Source organism: Carassius carassius, chromosome 13, assembly GCF_963082965.1.
Source record: "Carassius carassius chromosome 13, fCarCar2.1, whole genome shotgun sequence".
NCBI classification, from domain to species: Eukaryota; Metazoa; Chordata; class Actinopteri; order Cypriniformes; family Cyprinidae; genus Carassius; species Carassius carassius.
Window position 1 is genome coordinate 15,146,345 of NC_081767.1, and position 20,587 is coordinate 15,166,931.

Here is a 20,587-nt window from a genome sequence, read left to right on the forward strand (position 1 = left end):
AATCGGAACCAAACCACTGCAGTTATATTCTGTGGACTCTCTAGATCAAAAAGTAACAAAAAAATTAAATTTTGTCCTTTGGTTAGCTATAAGGGCTCATTTAGAAAAGGGGAAATGGGCAAACATACCCCAAAGCCTTTAAAACCTAAACAAAAACTCAAAACTTCATGTGAACTACATGTGGCACTATAACTGTTCTTAAAGGTGCTCTAAGTGATGTCACACATTTTTTAGGCCAAAACATTTTTTGTCACATCCAGCAAACATCTCCTCACTATCCGCTAGCTGCTTGTCCCCTGAACACACTGTAAAAAAACGGGGTCTCTCTAGACACCACAGGGTCCACAGACAACAAGAAAAACAAACTGGGCTCACCCGCACCACAAAACATAACAAACTGTTACAGCCAATAACCGACAAGAAAGATTTGGGGGGTTAGTGCACGGATGAGGAGGAGGGAGGGTCTAGCTAGCCTCCGTTTTGTTTGACAACAATTTGAACGTCAACAAGAAGTTACGACTCCCAACATCGCTTAGAGCACCTTTAAGACTTAAAAAAAAAATATATATATATATTTCTGTTCTAAATGGCTTCAAACTGCTAAAAAAGCTCATATATTCACACATACATTAAATTTGCATTAATTCTAAACAACCATGCACATTTTTAGAGAGATTGGGCGAAAAATAACACTATAATAGTGATAAAGCTTAAAGCTTAGATGGGAATATTTATTTACTCAAACATGTTCTGAGGGCAGAAAGGAAAATGATTGGCTTACAGATTCAACCAATGAAATTGAAGCAGAGGTGGAGTCATGAAATTTGAACGTGTGGAAAGAATACTTCAGACAGATACGTTACTGACGCTTCGTGGGAGGCATTTATTGCAAGGTAAGTTCATTTACCATGTATTTTCATGAAAAAAATGAACATCTAATAATTAGCAACAAGATAATTAGCAAACAAAGATGGACAGAACAAATAACCATGGATTAAATCTTATATAGCATGCATTTTCACTTGACTAATTCATCAGTTGATTACACCAAAGTTGTTTTATGAGGTAACTGGAGTAAAACATGCTTTGCCAATGCTTCCACGCTGTCTGTGAAACCGATATGAGCAAAAAAAGAACTCTCCTTGACATTACATCAGTCAGTTAGCATTAGCATTAGCACTGCTCTCAGGGCAGGAGCACCGGGGGGGGTCTTGGGGGGTCTCAAGACCCTGCAAAAAAACGTCTTGACCCCCCCATTTGACCCCCCACCCTCTTCCTGATTAATATATATATATATATATATATATATACAGGATAAATAATAAAAAAATATTTCTCTTCAAACTACGCAGAACAATAATAATAATTATTTCGACATTTATTCGTACACTGAACTGAGAACCGTTTCTGTCAGACTCGTCCGATTCGAGAACCGAGGAGCTGATGATGATACTGCGCATGCGTGATTCAGCGTGAAGCAGACTGACACACAGAGCGTCCGAAAGAACCGGTTCACTTGAACATCTGCTCCTTTGCCCCTTAAGTGCCCTTTTGTGAATGTCTGCCCACGCCCAATCATAATATTAGTACAATTTATTAATAATTTAGCAGTAAATAAAATGACCAACATGATGACCTTTCACCTGACGACGATGACCTCATCCGACCGGGACGATGATTCACTTTTGATGATAAATTTTTTAATTGCTAAAGGATATTTTGAACACCGCGGCAGCTGGGAAGTGGTATTTCATTCTCAGCGAAGTGATTTTGATGTTTATTTACCTATATTATTTTACAAGAACATGCAGATATGTTGTTTATATTGCTGTGTGTAGCCTGTAGTGTAGAAGTAACACTAGCGTGATGTTTGAGGGAGAAAAGTTTCACAGGCATCGAGATGTCTGGTCTTTTTTATGTTATTTGACTAAACTATTATTATATTACAGTACTTATTTATTTTTTAACACGTAGAGTGCCTTAAAAATAATTATCACAACACTGGTTAGACTTATTCAGATTTTCTCATTCTCTGAATTATCATTATAAAAATAAAAACAATTCAGAAATGAATTAAAATATAATTATATTTTAAATGTGACGCAAATATTTTTTTTCTACAATAGCAACAGTGTTTACAACAACAAGACCACTTTAGCCTGTAAACTCAATGATATCTCTCTGGCAGTGCCGGCCCGTTCAACAGGTGATACAGGCGGTCGCCTGGGGCCCCTCTTTGATTTGATGGCCCCGCAAATGATGTCACGCATTTTTAATTGTTTTATTTTTTCAAATATCCACATATAGTATGAGTGGTCATGTGTCAATTATAACGCTCTTGTAATGCACAGACCCCATTAACACGATACAATTCACAATGACGGTGAGCAAAATACAAAACATATTTTATTAAAACAATATCTCTGAATAATTCATACATGACAAATAGCTGAAAACGATAATAATAATACTAAAAAACTGTCTAAATAAAAGCGGAAAAAAGATTAGAAACATACACAGCAACACCACACTCTATTTAGCATAACACCTCCCGCAATAAGCCATTGGGTGAACTAGAATGTCGTAACGTATTCCTAGTACAGATTCCACATATTCCACTTAGCCACATATCTCTGTAAATTCCTTTCGATATATACTCGAGAAAGTGTCTTAAATAAGTCTAAAGTTATATAACGTCATAAGTCTGGTTGCTATTTTTGATCGACGTTTTTCTAATTTATGCAATGCATATTGATGCTATTTTAATTTGAAATTAAATGGCATCCAAACGATATCTTTCTTGAGCCGAAAAAAGAAAGAAGAGAAAAGCAGGCTCAAAGTAAAGGTATGTTTCGCTAAACATAATACATTATTCATTAGTGTAGTATTAATACTTGATTTAATAAATGTGATGATGCCCATGATCACAGACATACTTGTGTGATATGTGAGAGAAAATTAGGCCACATTAAGTGTAATGGTTCAGTTTAATAATAAAGAAAGTTTGGTTTATTTATATGTTGACCTTTAAGCGCCCTCTTGTGGCGAGGACTGTGTATGGTAACTTTCATATGACTTGCGTTGAGTTCATTGTGAAGTGTCATGGCTGAAGTGCGGCTCATACGGTGAGGTCGTGGCCCACATAAGGCTGTAAGTCGCTATTATTTATTATATAAATATGATGTTTAGTAGGTTTAAGATGTTTATAAGTGAATTCATTAATCTAGAGATGCAAATGTTGCTAAAAACGAAATGTGAAGTGAAGTACAAAGCATGAGTATTAACAGTCAGTCCCGTATGCTAGCGATCTTTTGTTATGATTATTAGGCTTATGTGAATTCCGTGATTACAAGACATTACCCAAAACAAGAAATATAATTAACAAATGCACGAAAATGTAACGTTTAATGTTTTGATTTAATGTTTCATTTGAATGCTTTAGTTAGTCAGTAAATACTGTTCAGTCAACTGCACTTTGAATATGAATTGACTGACTCCTGCCTGCGGGTGTCGCTGTTGGACAGTGTTTTCTCTACTTCCTGTTGGCCTTCTGTAGCAAATTGTAGCTCCGTGTAGCTGTTTTTATTTTATTTTTTTCTCTAGAATCTTTATCTTACTATCACTCTCTGTTTTTTAAAGTGGTAAAATATAACTTAATTCACACCATATTTCTGATATTATCGATCAATCTTATCAGATTAACTTTGATCGTTCACTTTTATTTTATTTCCGTGAGTGCAGTACACCTGCAAAGCGTTAGCACTCGTTAGCTTGTCATTAGCGTCTTCATTCGAACCTATCGCTGTTTTCTTTTCTCCTCTCCCTCGCTCCAGTTTTTCACAAGTTCATCAAACAACCGCAGTAAGAATTTTCATCAAGCACGGTGAGTAATGGCTTCTCCTATCATTGTTTCTTGCACCTCTTGCCACATGTACAGTTTATCTATCTCTGTCGCTGATGAGGGATTCACATGTGATAAATGCAGGGAAATAGTTAGGCTGACAGAGAAGATTTCAGAATTAGAGACACGCATCCAAACTTTAATTGAGGATAGTAAAAATGTTAGGGCTCTAGATACGGCTTTGGATGCGTCTAGCTCAGGGATTCCTGTACATTGTTCGGTTCCGGAAACAGAGCCCCAGCAGCAGGGCAACTGGGTGACGGTGAGGCAGCGTAGTCGTGGGTCAAAACACCGCTCTTCTGTTCCGATCAAAACATTAAACAGGTTCTCCCCACTCAGTAATGCACCCACTGAGAAACCTGATGAAAGTGCTCTAGTTATTGGTGATTCTATTGTACGGAACGTGAATATAGAGACACCAGCCACCATAGTCAAATGTTTACCGGGAGCCAGAGCGCCTGACATCTTGGCAAATTTAAAAGTGCTGGCTAATGCTAAACGTAAATACAGTAAGATTGTTATTCATGCCGGCGTTAATGATGTTCGACTTCGCCAGTCGGAGATCACTAAAAATAACATTAAAGAGGTGTGTGAACTTGCAAGCACGATGTCAGACACTGTAATATGCTCTGGTCCCCTCCCTGCTTACCGTGGTGATGAGATGCATAGCAGATTGTCATCACTCAATGGCTGGATGTCTAAGTGGTGCCCACAGAATAACATAGGTTTCATAGACAATTGGACGAGCTTTTGGGGCAGACCTGACCTGTTTAAAAGAGATGGTCTTCATCCCTCCTGGGGTGGCGCCACTCTTCTCTCTAGAAATATGGCAAATAGTCTTAGTGTTTATACTTGACTAACTGGGGCCCAGGTCAGGAAGCAGACAGACTGGCTAAACCGGCCGTCTGCTAGCTGCCTCCCGTCACAGAGGTCAGTTAATTCTCAGCACATAGAGACTTTTTCACCTAGATATCACACTATAGAGACTGTGTCTGTTCCCCGAACTAGAAAAAACAAAAAACGTCCAAACCAAGTTAAGATTAACAATTTAATTGAGGTTCAACAAATAAAAAACAGAAGCAATATGGATAAACAAATGATAAAGCTTGGCTTATTGAATATCAGATCCCTTTCTACGAAAACACTTTTTGTAAATAATATGATCACTGATCATAATATAGATGCACTCTGTTTGACAGAAACCTGGCTAAAACCTGATGATTACATTATTTTAAATGAGTCCACCCCCCAAGATTACTGTTATAAACATGAGCCACGTCTAAAAGGCAAAGGTGGAGGTGTTGCTTCAATTTATAACAACGTTTTCAGGATTTCTCAGAGGGCAGGCTACAAGTATAACTCGTTTGAAGTAATGGTACTTCATATAACATTATCCAAAGAAACAAATGTTAATGATAAATCCCCTGTTATGTTTGTACTGGCTACTGTATACAGGCCACCAGGGCACCATACAGACTTTATTAAAGAGTTTGGTGATTTTACATCTGAGTTAGTTCTGGCTGCAGATAAAGTTTTAATAGTTGGTGATTTTAATATCCATGTTGATAATGAAAACGATGCATTGGGATCAGCATTTATAGACATTCTGAACTCTATTGGTGTTAGACAACACGTTTCAGGACCTACTCATTGTCGAAATCATACTCTAGATTTAATACTGTCACATGGAATTGATGTTGATGGTGCTGAAATTATTCAGCCAAGTGATGATATCTCAGATCATTATTTAGTTCTTTGCAAAATTCATATAGCCAAAATTGTAAATTCTACTTCTTGTTACAAGTATGGAAGAAGCATCACTTCTAACACAAAAGACTGCTTTTTAAGTTATCTTCCTGATGTATCCAAATTCCTTAGCATATCCAAAACCTCAGAACAACTTGATGATGTAACAGAAACTATGGACTCTCTCTTTTCTAGCACTTTAAATAAAGTTGCTCCTTTACGCTTAAGGAAGGTTAAGGAAAACAGTTTGACACCATGGTATAATGAGCATACTCGCACCCTAAAGAGAGCAGCCCGAAAAATGGAGCGCAGCTGGAGGAAAACAAAACTAGAGGTATTTCGTATTGCTTGGCGGGAAAGTAACATATCCTACAGAAAAGCATTAAAAACTGCTAGATCCGATTACTTTTCTTCTCTTTTAGAAGAAAACAAACATAACCCCAGGTATTTATTCAATACAGTGGCTAAATTAACGAAAAATAAAGCCTCAACAAGTGTTGACATTTCCCAACACCACAGCAGTAATGAGTTTATGAACTACTTTACTTCTAAAATCGATACTATTAGAGATAAAATTGCAACCATTCAGCCGTCAGCTACAGTATCACATCAGACAGTGCACTATAGACCCCCTGAGGAACAGTTCCACTCATTCTCTACCATAGGAGAGGAAGAATTGTATAAACTTGTTAAATCATCTAAACCAACAACATGTATGTTAGACCCTATACCATCTAAGCTCCTGAAAGAGGTGCTTCCAGAAGTCATAGATCCTCATCTCCTGAATCTCCCTTTTCTGTCCAAGATACTAGAAAAGGTGGTATCCACACAATTATATTCCTTCTTAGAGAAAAATGGTATATGTGAGGATTTCCAGTCAGGATTTAGACCGTATCATAGTACTGAGACTGCTCTTCTTAGAGTTACAAATGATCTGCTCTTATCATCTGATCGTGGGTGTATCTCTCTATTAGTTTTATTGGATCTTAGTGCTGCGTTTGACACAATTGACCACAACATTCTTTTGCATAGACTTGAATACTTTGTTTGTATCAGTGGAAGTGCATTAGCATGGTTTAAATCGTACTTATATGACCGCCATCAGTTCGTAGCAGTGAATGAAGATGTATCCTATCGATCACAAGTGCAGTATGGAGTACCTCAAGGCTCAGTACTAGGGCCGCTACTCTTCACGCTTTATATGTTACCCTTGGGAGATATCATCAGGAAACATGGTGTTAGCTTTCACTGTTATGCTGATGATACTCAGCTCTATATTTCTTCGCAGCCCGGTGAAACACACCAATTTGAAAAACTAATGGATTGCATAGTCGATATAAAAAACTGGATGACGAGTAATTTCTTACTGCTAAATTCTGAAAAAACAGAGGTGTTAATTATAGGACCTAACAACTCTGCTTGTAATAACCTAGAACACTGTCTAAGACTTGATGGTTGCTCTGTCAATTCTTCGTCATCAGTTAGGAACCTAGGTGTGCTACTTGATCTCAATCTTTCCTTAGAAAGCCACATTTCTAGCATTTGTAAAACTGCATTTTTCCATCTCAAAAATATATCTAAATTACGGCCTATGCTCTCAATGTCAAATGCAGAAATGTTAATCCATGCATTTATGACCTCAAGGTTAGATTATTGTAATGCTTTATTGGGTGGTTGTTCTGCATGCTTAGCAAACAAACTACAGCTAGTCCAAAATGCAGCAGCAAGAGTTCTTACTAGAACCAGGAAGTATGACCATATTAGCCCGGTCCTGTCAACACTGCACTGGCTCCCTACCAAGCATCGCATAGATTTTAAAATATTGCTTATTACTTATAAAGCCCTGAATGGTTTAGCACCTCAGTATTTGAATGAGCTCCTTTTACATTATAATTCTCTACGTCCGCTACGTTCTCAAAACTCAGGCAATTTGATAATACCTAGAATATCAAAATCAACTGCAGGCGGCAGATCCTTTTCCTATTTGGCGCCCAAACTCTGGAATAACCTACCTAACATTGTTCGGGAGGCAGACACACTCTTGCAGTTTAAATCTAGATTAAAGACCCATCTCTTTAACCTGGCATACACATAACATACTAATATGCTTTTATTATCCAAATCCGTTAAAGGATTTTTAGGCTGCATTAATTAGGTAAACCGGAACCGGAAACACTTCCCATAACAACCTATGTACTTGCTACATCATTAGAAGAATGGCTTCTACGCTAATATTTGTCTGTTTCTCTCTTGTTCCGAGGTCACCGTGGCCACCAGATCCAGTCTGTGTCCAGATCAGAGGGTCACTGCAGTCACCCGGATCCAGTATGTATCCAGACCAGATGCTGGATCAGCACCTAGAAAGGACCTCTACATCCCTGAAAGACAGCGGAGACCAGGACAACTAGAGCCCCAGATACAGATCCCCTGTAAAGACCTTGTCTCAGAGGAGCACCAGGACAAGACCACAGGAAACAGATGATTCTTCTGCACAATCTGACTTTGCTGCAGCCTGGAATTGAACTACTGGTTTCGTCTGGTCAGAGGAGAACTGGCCCCCCAACTGAGCCTGGTTTCTCCCAAGGTTTTTTTCTCCATTCTGTCACCTATGGAGTTTCGGTTCCTTGCCGCTGTCGCCTCTGGCTTGCTTAGTTGGGGACACTTCATCTACAGCAATATCGTTGACTTGATTGCAAATAAATGCACAGACACTATTTAACTGAACAGAGATGACATAACTGAATCCAATGATGAACTGCCTTTAACTATCATTTTTGCATTATTGACACTGTTTTCCTAATGAATGTTGTTCAGTTGCTTTGACGCAATGTATTTTGTTTAAAGCGCTATATAAATAAAGGTGACATTGACATTGACATTGACATATGTACAATTCTGATTGCTGTGTTTCCTATGTCTGTTTACAGTTTTACAATGTTAAAGTTAAACGAGAAAACATTCATGAAACCTAATGGAGGATTAAAAGCCATGAATCAACATCTCGCCTGTTCACTGAACAGTAAAAAGCCTTATATCAGCAGACAACGCCTGTCAGAAGCCCTTAACTTCAGTCATCAAGTCATCATGTGGCAGCCATTGGACCCGCAACCCCAACAACAGCCAGGTGGTCACATGCTGAAAGTACAAGAAGAGGTGCTGGAAACGAGATCCCGGTGCTCTGCTTCTTCACCTCGGTCAACCAGGTCATCTGCAAGCGTAGCAGCTCTCAAAGTGCGAGCTAAAGCTGAGGCTGTACAAGCGCAGTTGGTCTATGCAGAAGAGGAAGCTGAAGTAATGAAACAACAAGCTCAAATGCAGGCTCAGCTACATATCTTAAAGATAAAGAAAGAAGCAGCAGCAGCTGCAGCAGCAGAAGTAGAGATACTAGAAGCAGCCGCACAGTTTGAAGAACAACAGTCTTACAGTAAAGAACATCTGTGTGACAACCCTGTGGACTCCAAGGAAAAGGTTAAAAATTTCATTGACAGTCAAGCATTCTTGCAAAACAACAAGTGTCGTCACAGCCTCAAATCTCAATCTCGAACCCCTTCTACCAACATAACACAGGTGCAGAACCATCACCAACCCTCTACAATACTCCTGTAACCAAGCAAGAAACCCCGCAGCACAGACAACGGCTGTCCATATACACGTCAACACCACATCCTAACATATCGCATCCCGTTCTCAACCATCAACACCAGTCATTTAACAGAGAGCTTTGTGTCTTCAGTGACGCCTCATCCACAGCAATAGCAGCTGTCGCCTACTTGCGAGTTGTCAATGAGCAGGGACAGCACCTCACAGGATTTGTCATGGGCAAAGCTAAATTAGCACCAAAAACAGCTCACACAATTCCACGGCTGGAGCTATGCGCCGCTGTCCTTGCTACAGAAATGGCAGAGCTTGTATGCCAAGAAATTGACCAGGAGCTTCATGCTGTAAAGTACTACAAGGATAGTAAGATTGTACTTGGTTACATCTACAACATGTCAAGAAGATTTTACGTCTATGTATCAAATAGAGACTCTAGAATCAGAAAATCTTCAGTACCAAACCAGTGGCGTCATGTCTCATCAGAAAACAACTCAGCAGATATTGCTACTCGCCCAATAGCAGCACTTCTACTGCCACAAACATACTGGTTCACCAGACCCCCATTCTTGTTGAAGGAACTGCCCCAGTGTTCATCTACAGCAGATACAAACGAGTTTGAGCTAATAGAACCAGAGCATGATTCAGAGATTCGACCAGAAGTGAATGCCTATGCAACTAAAGCCAACATCGAATCCCTCAGACCTCACCGGTTCGAACATTTCTCAACATGGAAACATCTCATACGAGGTGTAGCAAAACTCATTACTCTAACTAGAAACAAGTCCAAAGCTTCAGGCCAAAACAGTACAAATCCTCAAACTCAAGCTAAACGTACAGTCATCTCAAACGTCCAACATTAGGCATTCAAAGAGGACATTAAGAAACTGCATAAAGGGGAACGAATCCCAAAAACAAGCCCCTTGTGGACTCTAAACCCTTTCATAGACTCAGATGGACTGTTAAGGGTGGGGGGTCGGACGTCTCTAGCTGACTTTCCGTACGACGAAAAACACCCGCTGATACTCCCTAAAAAACATCATGTGTCAACTCTGCTTGTGAGACATTACCATCAAGGCGTCGCACACCAAGGTCGTCACCTCACTGAGGGAGCGTTGCGATCTGCTGGTGTTTGGATAATTGGAGGCAGGAAACTAGTCTCAAGTGTAGTCTACCAGTGTGTCACTTGTCGTAGGCTTAGAGGAAAACCTGTTAAACAAAAAATGGCCAACCTCCCAGAAGATCGACTCACCATGGAGCCCCCGATTACTAGGGTTGGCTTAGATGTTTTTGGGCCCTGAAGTGTAGTCACTCACAAGACTAGGGGTGGGGCCGCAAAAAGCAAATGCTGGGCAGTTTTATTTAGTTGCTTAGGGACTCGTGCAGTGCACATAGAAGTAATTGAATCTATGTCTACCTCATGCTTTATTAATGCACAGAGAGGTCCTTCCAAAGTTCTCAGATCAGACTGCGGAACCAACTTTATTGGAGCCTGTAAGGAGCTAAAAATCAGTACAGATCACCCTGAGATCCAAGACTAGCTCAGCAACGAAGGTTGCACATAGACATTTAACACGCCTCACTCATCACATATGGGTGGCTCATGGGAGAGAATGATTGGCATCGCTCGGCGCATTCTAGACGCCATGTTTCTGCAGTCAGGTCCAACTCGTCTTACCCATGAGGTCCTCACAACACTAATGGCAGAAGTTATGGCAATCATTAATGCTCGCCCATTGGTTCCCATAAGTACTGATTCAGACTCACCAATTATTTTGACACCGTCTATGCTTCTAACTCCAAAGGCAGGAGCTGCTCCCACTCCTGAGGGAACAGTTGAAATGAAAGACATGTATAAAAAGCAATGGCAACATGTTCAAGTTCTTCCAGATACCTTTTGGAAGCGCTGGAGACACGAATATCTGTCAGTGCTTCAGCCAAGAAGGAAATGGACTCATGACAAAGATGACATTCAAGTAGGGAATGTAGTCTTGCTGAATGATGAACAAGTTAAACGTAATGAATGGCCCATTGGACTCATTACTAAAACCTTCCCAAGCGAAGACAAGAAGGTCAGAAAAGTGGAAGTCAAAGTTGTGAAGCAAGGGACTTCTCATGTCTACTTGCGACCAGTGACTCAACTTATTCTCCTGCTTTCCCAAAGTAGTGATACAAAGACTGATAAGTGTTAAATCGTGGTATAAAAGTTTTTATAACAGGCGGGGAGTGTAATGGTTCAGTTTAATAATAAGGAAAGTTTGGTTTGTTTATATGTTGACCTTTAAGCGCCCTCTTGTGGCGAGGACTGTGTATGGTAACTTTCATATGACTTGTTGAGTTCATTGTGAAGTGTCATGGCTGAAGTGTGGCTCGTACGGTGAGGTCGTGGCCCACATAGGGCTGTAAGTCGCTATTATTTATTATATAAATATGATGTTTAGTAGGTTTAAGATGTTTATAAGTGAATTCATTAATCTAGAGATGCAAATGTTGCTAAAAACGAAATGTGAAGTGACGTGCGAAGCGTAAGTATTAACAGTCAGTCCCGTATGCTAGCGATCTTTTGTTATGATTATTAGGCTTATGTGAATTCCGTGATTACAAGACATTACCTAAAACAAGGAATATAATTAACAAATGCACGAAAATGTAACGTTTAATGTTTTGATTTAATGTTTCATTTGAATGCTTTAGTTAGTCAGTAAATACTGTTCAGTCAACTGCACCTTGAATATGTACAATTCTGATTGCTGTATTTCCTATGTCTGTTTACAGTTTTACAATGTTAAAGTTAAACGAGAAAACCTACTGGAGGATTAAAAGCCATGAATCAACATCTCGCCTGTTCACTGTCTGTCTAGCTGGATAGAGAAGTGGCACGTCTAGTGAGGACAGAACATTCAGCATGTTTCATTAAATAATCAATTAATTATCCATCCGACTAATTCATGCTAAAAAAAAGGTCTCCTCCTCTTTCCAAATTTAAATCTGATTAAATATTTTTACACATGTATTACATGTTGAGTTTGTAACAGGTAATAAAAATGTATACACTTAAATATTGAAATTGTATTTTATGTGCTCTCTTCTCACTGTTTTTACACCAGTGGGCTCTATTTTTTTATCTCGCCTAGGGCCCCACAACCCTTCGGGCCGGCAGTGGTTGTTAGACATGACTGGAACTTCAAATGCCACTGGCTTCAAATTAGGAGGCGTGGCCCAAATACTGAAGGCTGGGTTTGAAATGGCTGGTGCGCAGAGGCACCTTATGGACAGCAGAGGGAGCTCCCAATGCTAAGAAACACATTGGCAGAGCGTCCTCTTCAGAGTAAAAGTTGTCGTTCTCTGCGTGCTCTGCCATCCACGTTGGCTGCCATGTTAACAATGGCAAAGCCAGAGCTAGCATCTTTGTTGAGACAGGCGCTGGACATTTTGGACAAAGAAAAGGCTTCCAGTAACGTTGGAGAGGCTTCTTCCTCGACCACCACTCGTCCATTTTACAAACACCGAAAGTGTTCGATCTAAACGCATCTCCGACTCCGGCCCACCATGCTGTTCAAGGTAAGTTACATTAATGTTAGAAAAACATCAAGTGCAATGTGTATTTTTCCTGTCAAAGTCAAGATAAATTTAAAGTTAAATATGATGAGCGGATCCGCGTGCGAGTCACACAATGGCGAGCGCTAATGGAGCCGATGTTATGTATGTAAGGGATAATGTATAGCGAGGCGGTTGTTATAGCGAATACATCCCCGACAGGCTGCATCGGGACCCCTGTATTCGCTATACTGCCTCGCTATACATTATCCCGATTATTACATGACTACCAAATAAATCATTACTTTGACACAAAATATTGATTTAAAAAGAAGTTTATTGATTTAAAAACGATTGTATTGCTTCATCTAAACAGAACTGTGTCCATAGCAACGCAATTTTTTTTTCATGTCAACGGTCTGTTATAACAGTTAACTTCGCAGCGGTCTGTTATCAAGAAATAACAGGCCGCATTCTACATTGGAATTCAACCAAGGCAAGCCATGTGATATTACTTTCAAATTTACAATTTTATAATAGACCTATATATTCAAAACACGTAACGTTAGCCTATCTAATAAACAAAAGTCAAAACTTATTTTAAACTACTTATGAGAAGGCCTAAGCTGTACTGTAGCGGTCATTTAGTATGAATATATAAATACATATTTTATTGGTTATCTATTTATAAATGCGCTCTTAATATAGTCTTAATGAAATGTAGAACATGATGGTATCTAGACACAAAACAATTTAGTTGTGATCAAATGATAGCTATGTAACTATGCTTTAACTTTGTGTCCCAATCTAGACGAGGTGTCCAGAGTCTTTGCGCCATATAGGAGACCTGCAGCCAAAAAGAGGCCAGCATCTCTGTGGTCAATCAAACCATCTAGTACCACTTCATACACACACACGTTCTTTTGTATGAGTAGCAGAAAGGATGACGAAGTGCCCTCACTGTCGTATAAAGAAACACTGACAACTGCTGGAATGGGGGAGCGTAAAATAGTATTCCCAGGTAAGTTTAATAAGCCACTTTTAAGCTCAAGTACCGTGTGTGTGTTCAGAAGACTTTGAATTAGTTTTTTTTTTTGTTTTTTTTTTTACTTTAGATATTATAGATATTTATGACCTCTAGCATCAACAAGGCATTTTCGCCTACAGGACTGCCGCATACTGGATGTTTTTCCCTTTTCACACCATTCTTTGTAAAGCCTAGAAATGGTTGTGCGTGAAAATCCCAGTAACTGAGCAGATTGTGAAATACTCAGACCGGCCCGTCTGGCACCAACAACCATGCCACGTTTAAAATTGTGAAAGGAGTGTATCTACTAATGTCAGCATGTCCCAATATTATAATATCCTACTAAAGCATGTTAGCAATATCAGCTTATATAACTAGTAGCCAATGTTAGCATCTTACCTGCTGCACTGTCTGCTGCTTTCTCGTCGTCAGACCGATAGCACTCCTTTCACTGGTGACTTTTTGTTTGAGGCCACAAATGTTACAAAGCCGTCATTAAATTTAAGTTATCACACAGTCCTCGCACAAGCCGCTCACTCGCTCTGTTTGGTTTCATTACAGTGTGCTCCTTAGCACTTGGAGCTGCCTCTGCTGTCCATAAGGTGCCTCTGTGCACCAGCCATTTCAAACCCAGCCTCCAGTATTTGGGCCACGCCTCCTAATGTGCATACACTCCTCAATTCTCAAATGCCCAATCCTCAATCTTCAAATGCCCAATCCTTAATCCCCAAATCCTTAATCCTAAATGGCTAAATGATTAAATTCCAATCCTAAATACCAAATTCCCAATCCTAAATCCCCAAATGCCCAATCCTAAATACTAAATGGCTAAATGACCAAATGCCCAACCCTAAATAGAAAATGCCCAATCCTAAATACAAAATGCCCTATCCTAAATACCAAATGCCCAATCCTAAATACCAAATTAATTTTCGACTTGGACTTTAAGTTTCAAATTTAGATTTTTAGTTTTGGTTTAAGACTTTTAGTTTTAGACTTTTAGTTTATAATCTGACCCAAGAATCCCTCCATACCTTTCCAGATGTGTAAGCTGCCCATGCCACATGCACTCATGCAACCCCATACCATCAGAGATGCAGGCTTCAGAACTGAGCGCTGATAACAACTTGGGTTGTCCTTGTCCTCTTTAGTCCGGATGACATGTCGTCCCAGTTTTCCAAAAAGAACTTCACATTTTGATTCGTCTGACCACAGAACAGTTTTCCACTTTGCCACAGTCCATTTTAAATGAGCCTTGGCCCAGAGAAAATGCCTGCATTTCTGGATCATGTTTAGATATGGCTTCTTTTTTGACCTATAGAATTTTAGCCGGCAACGGCGAATGGCATGGTGGATTGTGTCCACCGACAATGTTTTCTGGAAGTATTCCTGAGCCCATGTTGTGATTTCCATTACAGTAGCATTCCTTTATGTGATGCAGTCTAAGGGCCTGAAGATCACAGGCATCCAATATGGTTCCCTGTCAAGGGAACTTCGAACTGCGTCCTCTGCGGGGACACTATGGGGAACACCTCGTCGTGACCCGTGTCTGAAGCATACTTTGAAAACCACCAATGTGTTGGCCGGCGACAGCCTCTGACGTCACTACCAGCACGACTATAAATACGCGCCCGTAGGTCCCGTCACTCATCTTCTTCGTCTTCATTGACTGTTTTGTTTGAAGCGTGCATCTGAGAAACGACCAAAACGGTAAGAGCGATCTATTATTATTATCAAGGCATCCACTAGCACGGCGTTTAGACAGTGTGTGCATCCGTGTCAGCGTTATTTGACACCTGATGACACACACACTCTTTGCGTCTCTTGTTTGGGTGAAGAGCACGCGCGCAATGTCCTTGAGGGGGCAATCTGCGTGCACTGCGAGCGTTTTTCTGTGAAAAAGCTCCGCTCTCGTTTGTCTCTCTTTTCGAGGAAAGAGGGACAACCATCTGGATCCCGCGGCTCAGGACCCGCCGTTGCCGAGGCACGGAGGAGAATGAGCTCGTGGGGATCACAGTTGGATCTCGCTGAGGAGTGTAGAGAGGGACTTTTCCTTTCACACTCTCCGGCAGCAAACGAGAGTGAACTTCGGGAGGAAGATGCGTTGTCATTAACCCATTCTGACACTGAAGTTAGTGCTTTGCTGGGTTCTACCCAGAAAGAGCAGGAGAAGTCTGAGAAGTATGAGAGTGGCGGAGAAGCTGAGGCTGAGCCTTCTTAATCCTCCTGGCCTGCGTATAAGGAGCTGTTAGAGGTTATGGATCGCGCCACGGCAAAATTAGACTTGCCATGGAAGCGTGCCAGAAAGGTAACGTCACGAGGTCGCCTCGATGAGCGTTATTTGTCTGACCATAGCCCTCCAGCCCAGGTGAGCCTTCCATTCTTGCCTGACTTGCATGCAGAAGTCAAAAAGGTATGAAAGAGGCCTCTTTCCTCTCGCATCCATTGGTTTCAGCATACGAGTTATGCTAATATCGAGGGCATGCACGAAAACGGCTATGAGAGGATGCCCCCTGTAGAAGAGACGCTGGCTAGCTATCTCTCTGTGGGGGAAACGTCCTCTCTTAAAACTCCCTCTTTGCCATCTAAGCCCCTCCAGGATACATCCCGCTTAAATGTCAATTCATACGCGGCAGCAGGTCAGGCTGTGGCTTCGTTGCACACGATGGCAGTGCTTCAGGCTTACCAGGCTGACCTGCTGAAGGACCTGGATACAGGCGAGGGCCTTTCACCTGACCAGGTAGCCGAGCTGCGCCGCACCACAGACCTCTCTCTCCGGGCTACCAAGCAGGCCGCCTCCGCCATGGGCAGGTCTATGGCGGCCATGGTGGTAACGGAGAGACTTTTGTGGGTCCGAGCTCCGGTCTCGCCTTCTGAGCTTATCGGTACCTCCGTCGAGATGGTGGTCAAAAAGTTCAGGGAGGCAAGGGCACGCTCAGCTGCTTTTAAATCCTTCATTCCACGAAGGTCCAGGTCCGAGCCCGAACAACAAAGGGGTCCTGGCCCATCTCAATCTGATGATCATAGATGGGCGCAGAAGGCTAGTGTTGCGGCTCGCGCTCCTCCCCTGCCTAAGGGCAGGGGCAAGAGGAACCGCGGGTCACGGAGAGGTAAGCAGGGTCTGAGGGATGTGATTCAGACGAGGCAGCGTCCTCGCCCGGATCAGAGCGATAGAAAAACCTAGTAGCTCCGGATGTTTTTAACCTCTGTTTTAACTTCTGTTTTTATCCTCCCCTGCCTAATTCCCCTGTAGCCACCAGCTTTCCACCTGATCGAGGTTAGGTGGAAAGTCTCTCGCATAACAGTCTCCTTTCCTGGACCTATGATGTTTTGGTTGGTTCTATGTTCATAGTAACCGCCTTACTGACGGTCCAGACCAGAATGGGGTGCCCCGCAAGCGGGACTCCAGTACAGGAGGGTGGGTGAGTACGTAACCCTTGTTTTACCTGCTTATGGATGTTATGTTGCTGGTGGTTATATGTCTACTAGCAAACTCTGTGAGTTTCCTTTACAGTGCTCTGGAAATAGCTAGGTGGCCAAGATCACAGGCTTTCGGTAGGCGGCCGCGCCGCTTGGGTTCCGCCCCCCCGGGGCGCGACACCCACCGCGGAGTGAGACCCGCGCGTGGGAAGCAAGCGCTCTGCGGTTGTCCACCCCACACCCCCTCCCGAATAGCCTGGCTGATCATCAGAATTGGCACAGCACTGCAGGGAATTCCATGGATGTCCGGCCAGGTCACCCTGAGGGGCCGCCTGGCCGCTTGGCGCATCCGGGGAGGTGGTAGTTACGGAGTCCTCTGTATGTACTGCCTCAGGTGATGCTCCCCTCGCTTGAGGGTTGGAGCTCACCTCTCCCGTGCGATCCAGCGCCTCTGCGACGCTTGGGAACCTTTCTGTACACACGCTATGTCTGTGTACTTTCTCAAACCACATGGTGGTCAGTGTGCACGTCTTTGCACGTCTGCACGTCAGACTTTGCACACTTTCTAAAATCCAAAACGGTAGGGGTTACGCGCTCCGCTTCGTTCCCTTTCTTAAGATGATTAGCCCTGGGTTCCATGGGCTTCATTCAACCGGTGTGTATTTGTTATACACCTCAAGCATCGCTTCCCCTCAACATGAGGGGCTGAGTGGACTCCCACATATTGTGGTTATCAGGTAGTAGGCTTCATCAGGCCTCTCTGATGGTGAGCTCCCACATTCTGTGGTTGTCAGGTAGTAGGCCTCACCAGGCCTCCCTGGAGATTTAGCACCCACATACTGTGCATTTCCACTAAATAGCATATTGTGGTTTTCAGATAGTAGGCTTCACCAGGTCTCTCTGAAGGCGAGCTCCCACATACTGTGGTTGCCAGGTAGTAGGCCTAACCAGGCCTCCCTGGAGATTTAGCCCCCACATACTGTGCGTTTCCACTAAATAGTATATTGTGGTTTTCAGATAGTAGGCTTCACCAGGTCTCTCTGAAGGCGAGCTCCCACATACTGTGGTTGCCAGGTAGTAGGCCTCACCAGGCCTCCCTGGAGATTTAGCCCCCACATACTGTGCGTTTCCACTAAATAGCATATTGTGGTTTTCAGATAGTAGGCTTCACCAGGTCTCTCTGAAGGCGAGCTCCCAAATACTGTGGTTGCCAGGTAGTAGGCCTCACCAGGCCTCCCTGGAGATTTAGCTCCCACATACTGTGCATTTCCACTAAATAGCATATTGTGGTTTTCAGATAGTAGGCTTCACCAGGTCTTTCTGTAGGCGAGCTCCCACATATTGTGGTTGCCAGGTAGTAGGCCTCGCCAGGCCTCCCTGGAGATTTAGCTCCCACATACTGTGCGTTTTGACTAAAAAGCGAGCTCCCACGGTTTGTAGTTGTCAGGTAGTAGGCCTCACCAGGCCTCCCTGGAGTCGAGTTCCATATTACTTTCAGTTTCCACTTGAGGTGGTTATCTGGTAACAGGTAGTAGGCCTCTCTAGGCCTCTCTGTAGGTGAACTCCCACATATTGTGGTTATCAGGTAGCAGGCTTCCAGGTCTCTCTGAATGTGAGCTCCCACAAACTGTGGTTGTCAGGTAACCTTTCAGTACACATGCTAAGCCTGTGTACTGTCTTTTTTTTTTTATTTTTATTTTTTTTTTTTATTCAAGCTTTTGACATTGACAGGGTTTAAACACAGTTGGCACATCTGAGCTAATACAATATGCCCAGGTGGCTATACATTCGAATTCTCTACAAAGTACACATTAATGTACATTATGAGAAAAAAAATAAATAAATAAATAAAAAGTAAAAAAAAAAAATAAAAAAAATAACTAAAAAAAAAAAAAAATATATATATATATATATATATGCAATGTAGAATAAGCATACCAGTGTATTACATCACCATTGGGTAATTATTCAGTCTTTCTATGCCAGGTTCTGTATTCCCAGCTCTAGCAGATGTGTCTCTCCCACCCCAAGATAACTGAAGAAAGGGTCCCATATTTTATAGAATTTAAAAGGTTTATCTTTTAATGCTGTTGAAAAAGCTTCATATGGAATAAGGCATTTGGCCATGTTAATCCACTGTGCTATTGATGGGGCTTTGTCTGTTATCCAAAAAACAAGTATGCATTTGCGAGCACAGTGGAGTAGGATTTGAAGAAGGTGGGCCCCTTGGAATTTGGACGGGAGTTCTTGGTTCATACCAAGTAAACATGTCTTTGGTCCTAATTGTAATGGGCAGCGAAATATACTTTCCAGTTCCCTTAGGACACCCATCCAGAATGGTTGTATTGTCGAACAGCTCCAGAAACAGTGGAAGAGGGTTCCTTCTAGTCTTTTACATTTATTGCAGAGGTTGGAGAATTTTGGGTTCACTTTATTTCTGCGTGCTGGAGTCACATGCAAGCGATGAACAATTTTAAATTGCATTTCCCATGCAGAGTTGTTGGCAAGATAGGAGGGCATCTCACATACGGCTTCCCAATCAGCTATTCGAATTTCTTCCCCAAAGTCCTTTTCCCATAACACCCTGGTTTTATCTGAGTTGTCTGTGTTTGCCCTTATCAAAATAGAATAAATTTTTTTAGATGCAGATCGAGATGATGTAAGTTTATTTAATTGTTCCTCAATTGGGGATACGCAGAGACCATTTGAATAGACTCTGAGATTTTTTGTTATGAAGCTACGTATTTGGTGGTAAACCAAAAAGATGTTCTTACTGAGAACATATTTTGCAGTGAATTGTTCAAAGGTCATAAGCTGTTTATTCTCCATCAAATCTCCTATGACATGTATTCCTTTTATCTTTCAAATGTATTAGGCCATCATTCATCCCCGGGGGAAAATCTGGGTTGTTATGCAAGGGTGTGAGTAATGAAAGGTTGGAATCGAATCCTTCTGTTTTGTGTACTAATCTCCATATTTTAATCATATTTTTAAGAATGAAATTATCTTTAGTTAGAGTTCTCTGTTTCTTGAGTTACAAGTATAGTAAATTCCGTAGAGGGATTGGCCCAAGAGTTGCGGATTCTGCGCTGATCCAAGTTGAGTTTGGATCATTCAAGTGCCATTCCAGTATAAAACGAAGTTGGGCAGCAAGCTGATATAGCTTAATGTCCGGGGCCGCTAGACCTCCATATCTACTCAAAAGTGTTAAGAAGCTGTATCTCAGTCTAGTTCTTTTTTTCCGCCAAATAAAGGAAATAATGGAGCCACGCACCTGTTTAAGTGCTTTGTTGGGAATGAGAACTGGTGGCATTTGAAATGGGTATAGAAGGTGGGGTAAAATATTCATTTTGACCAGGTGG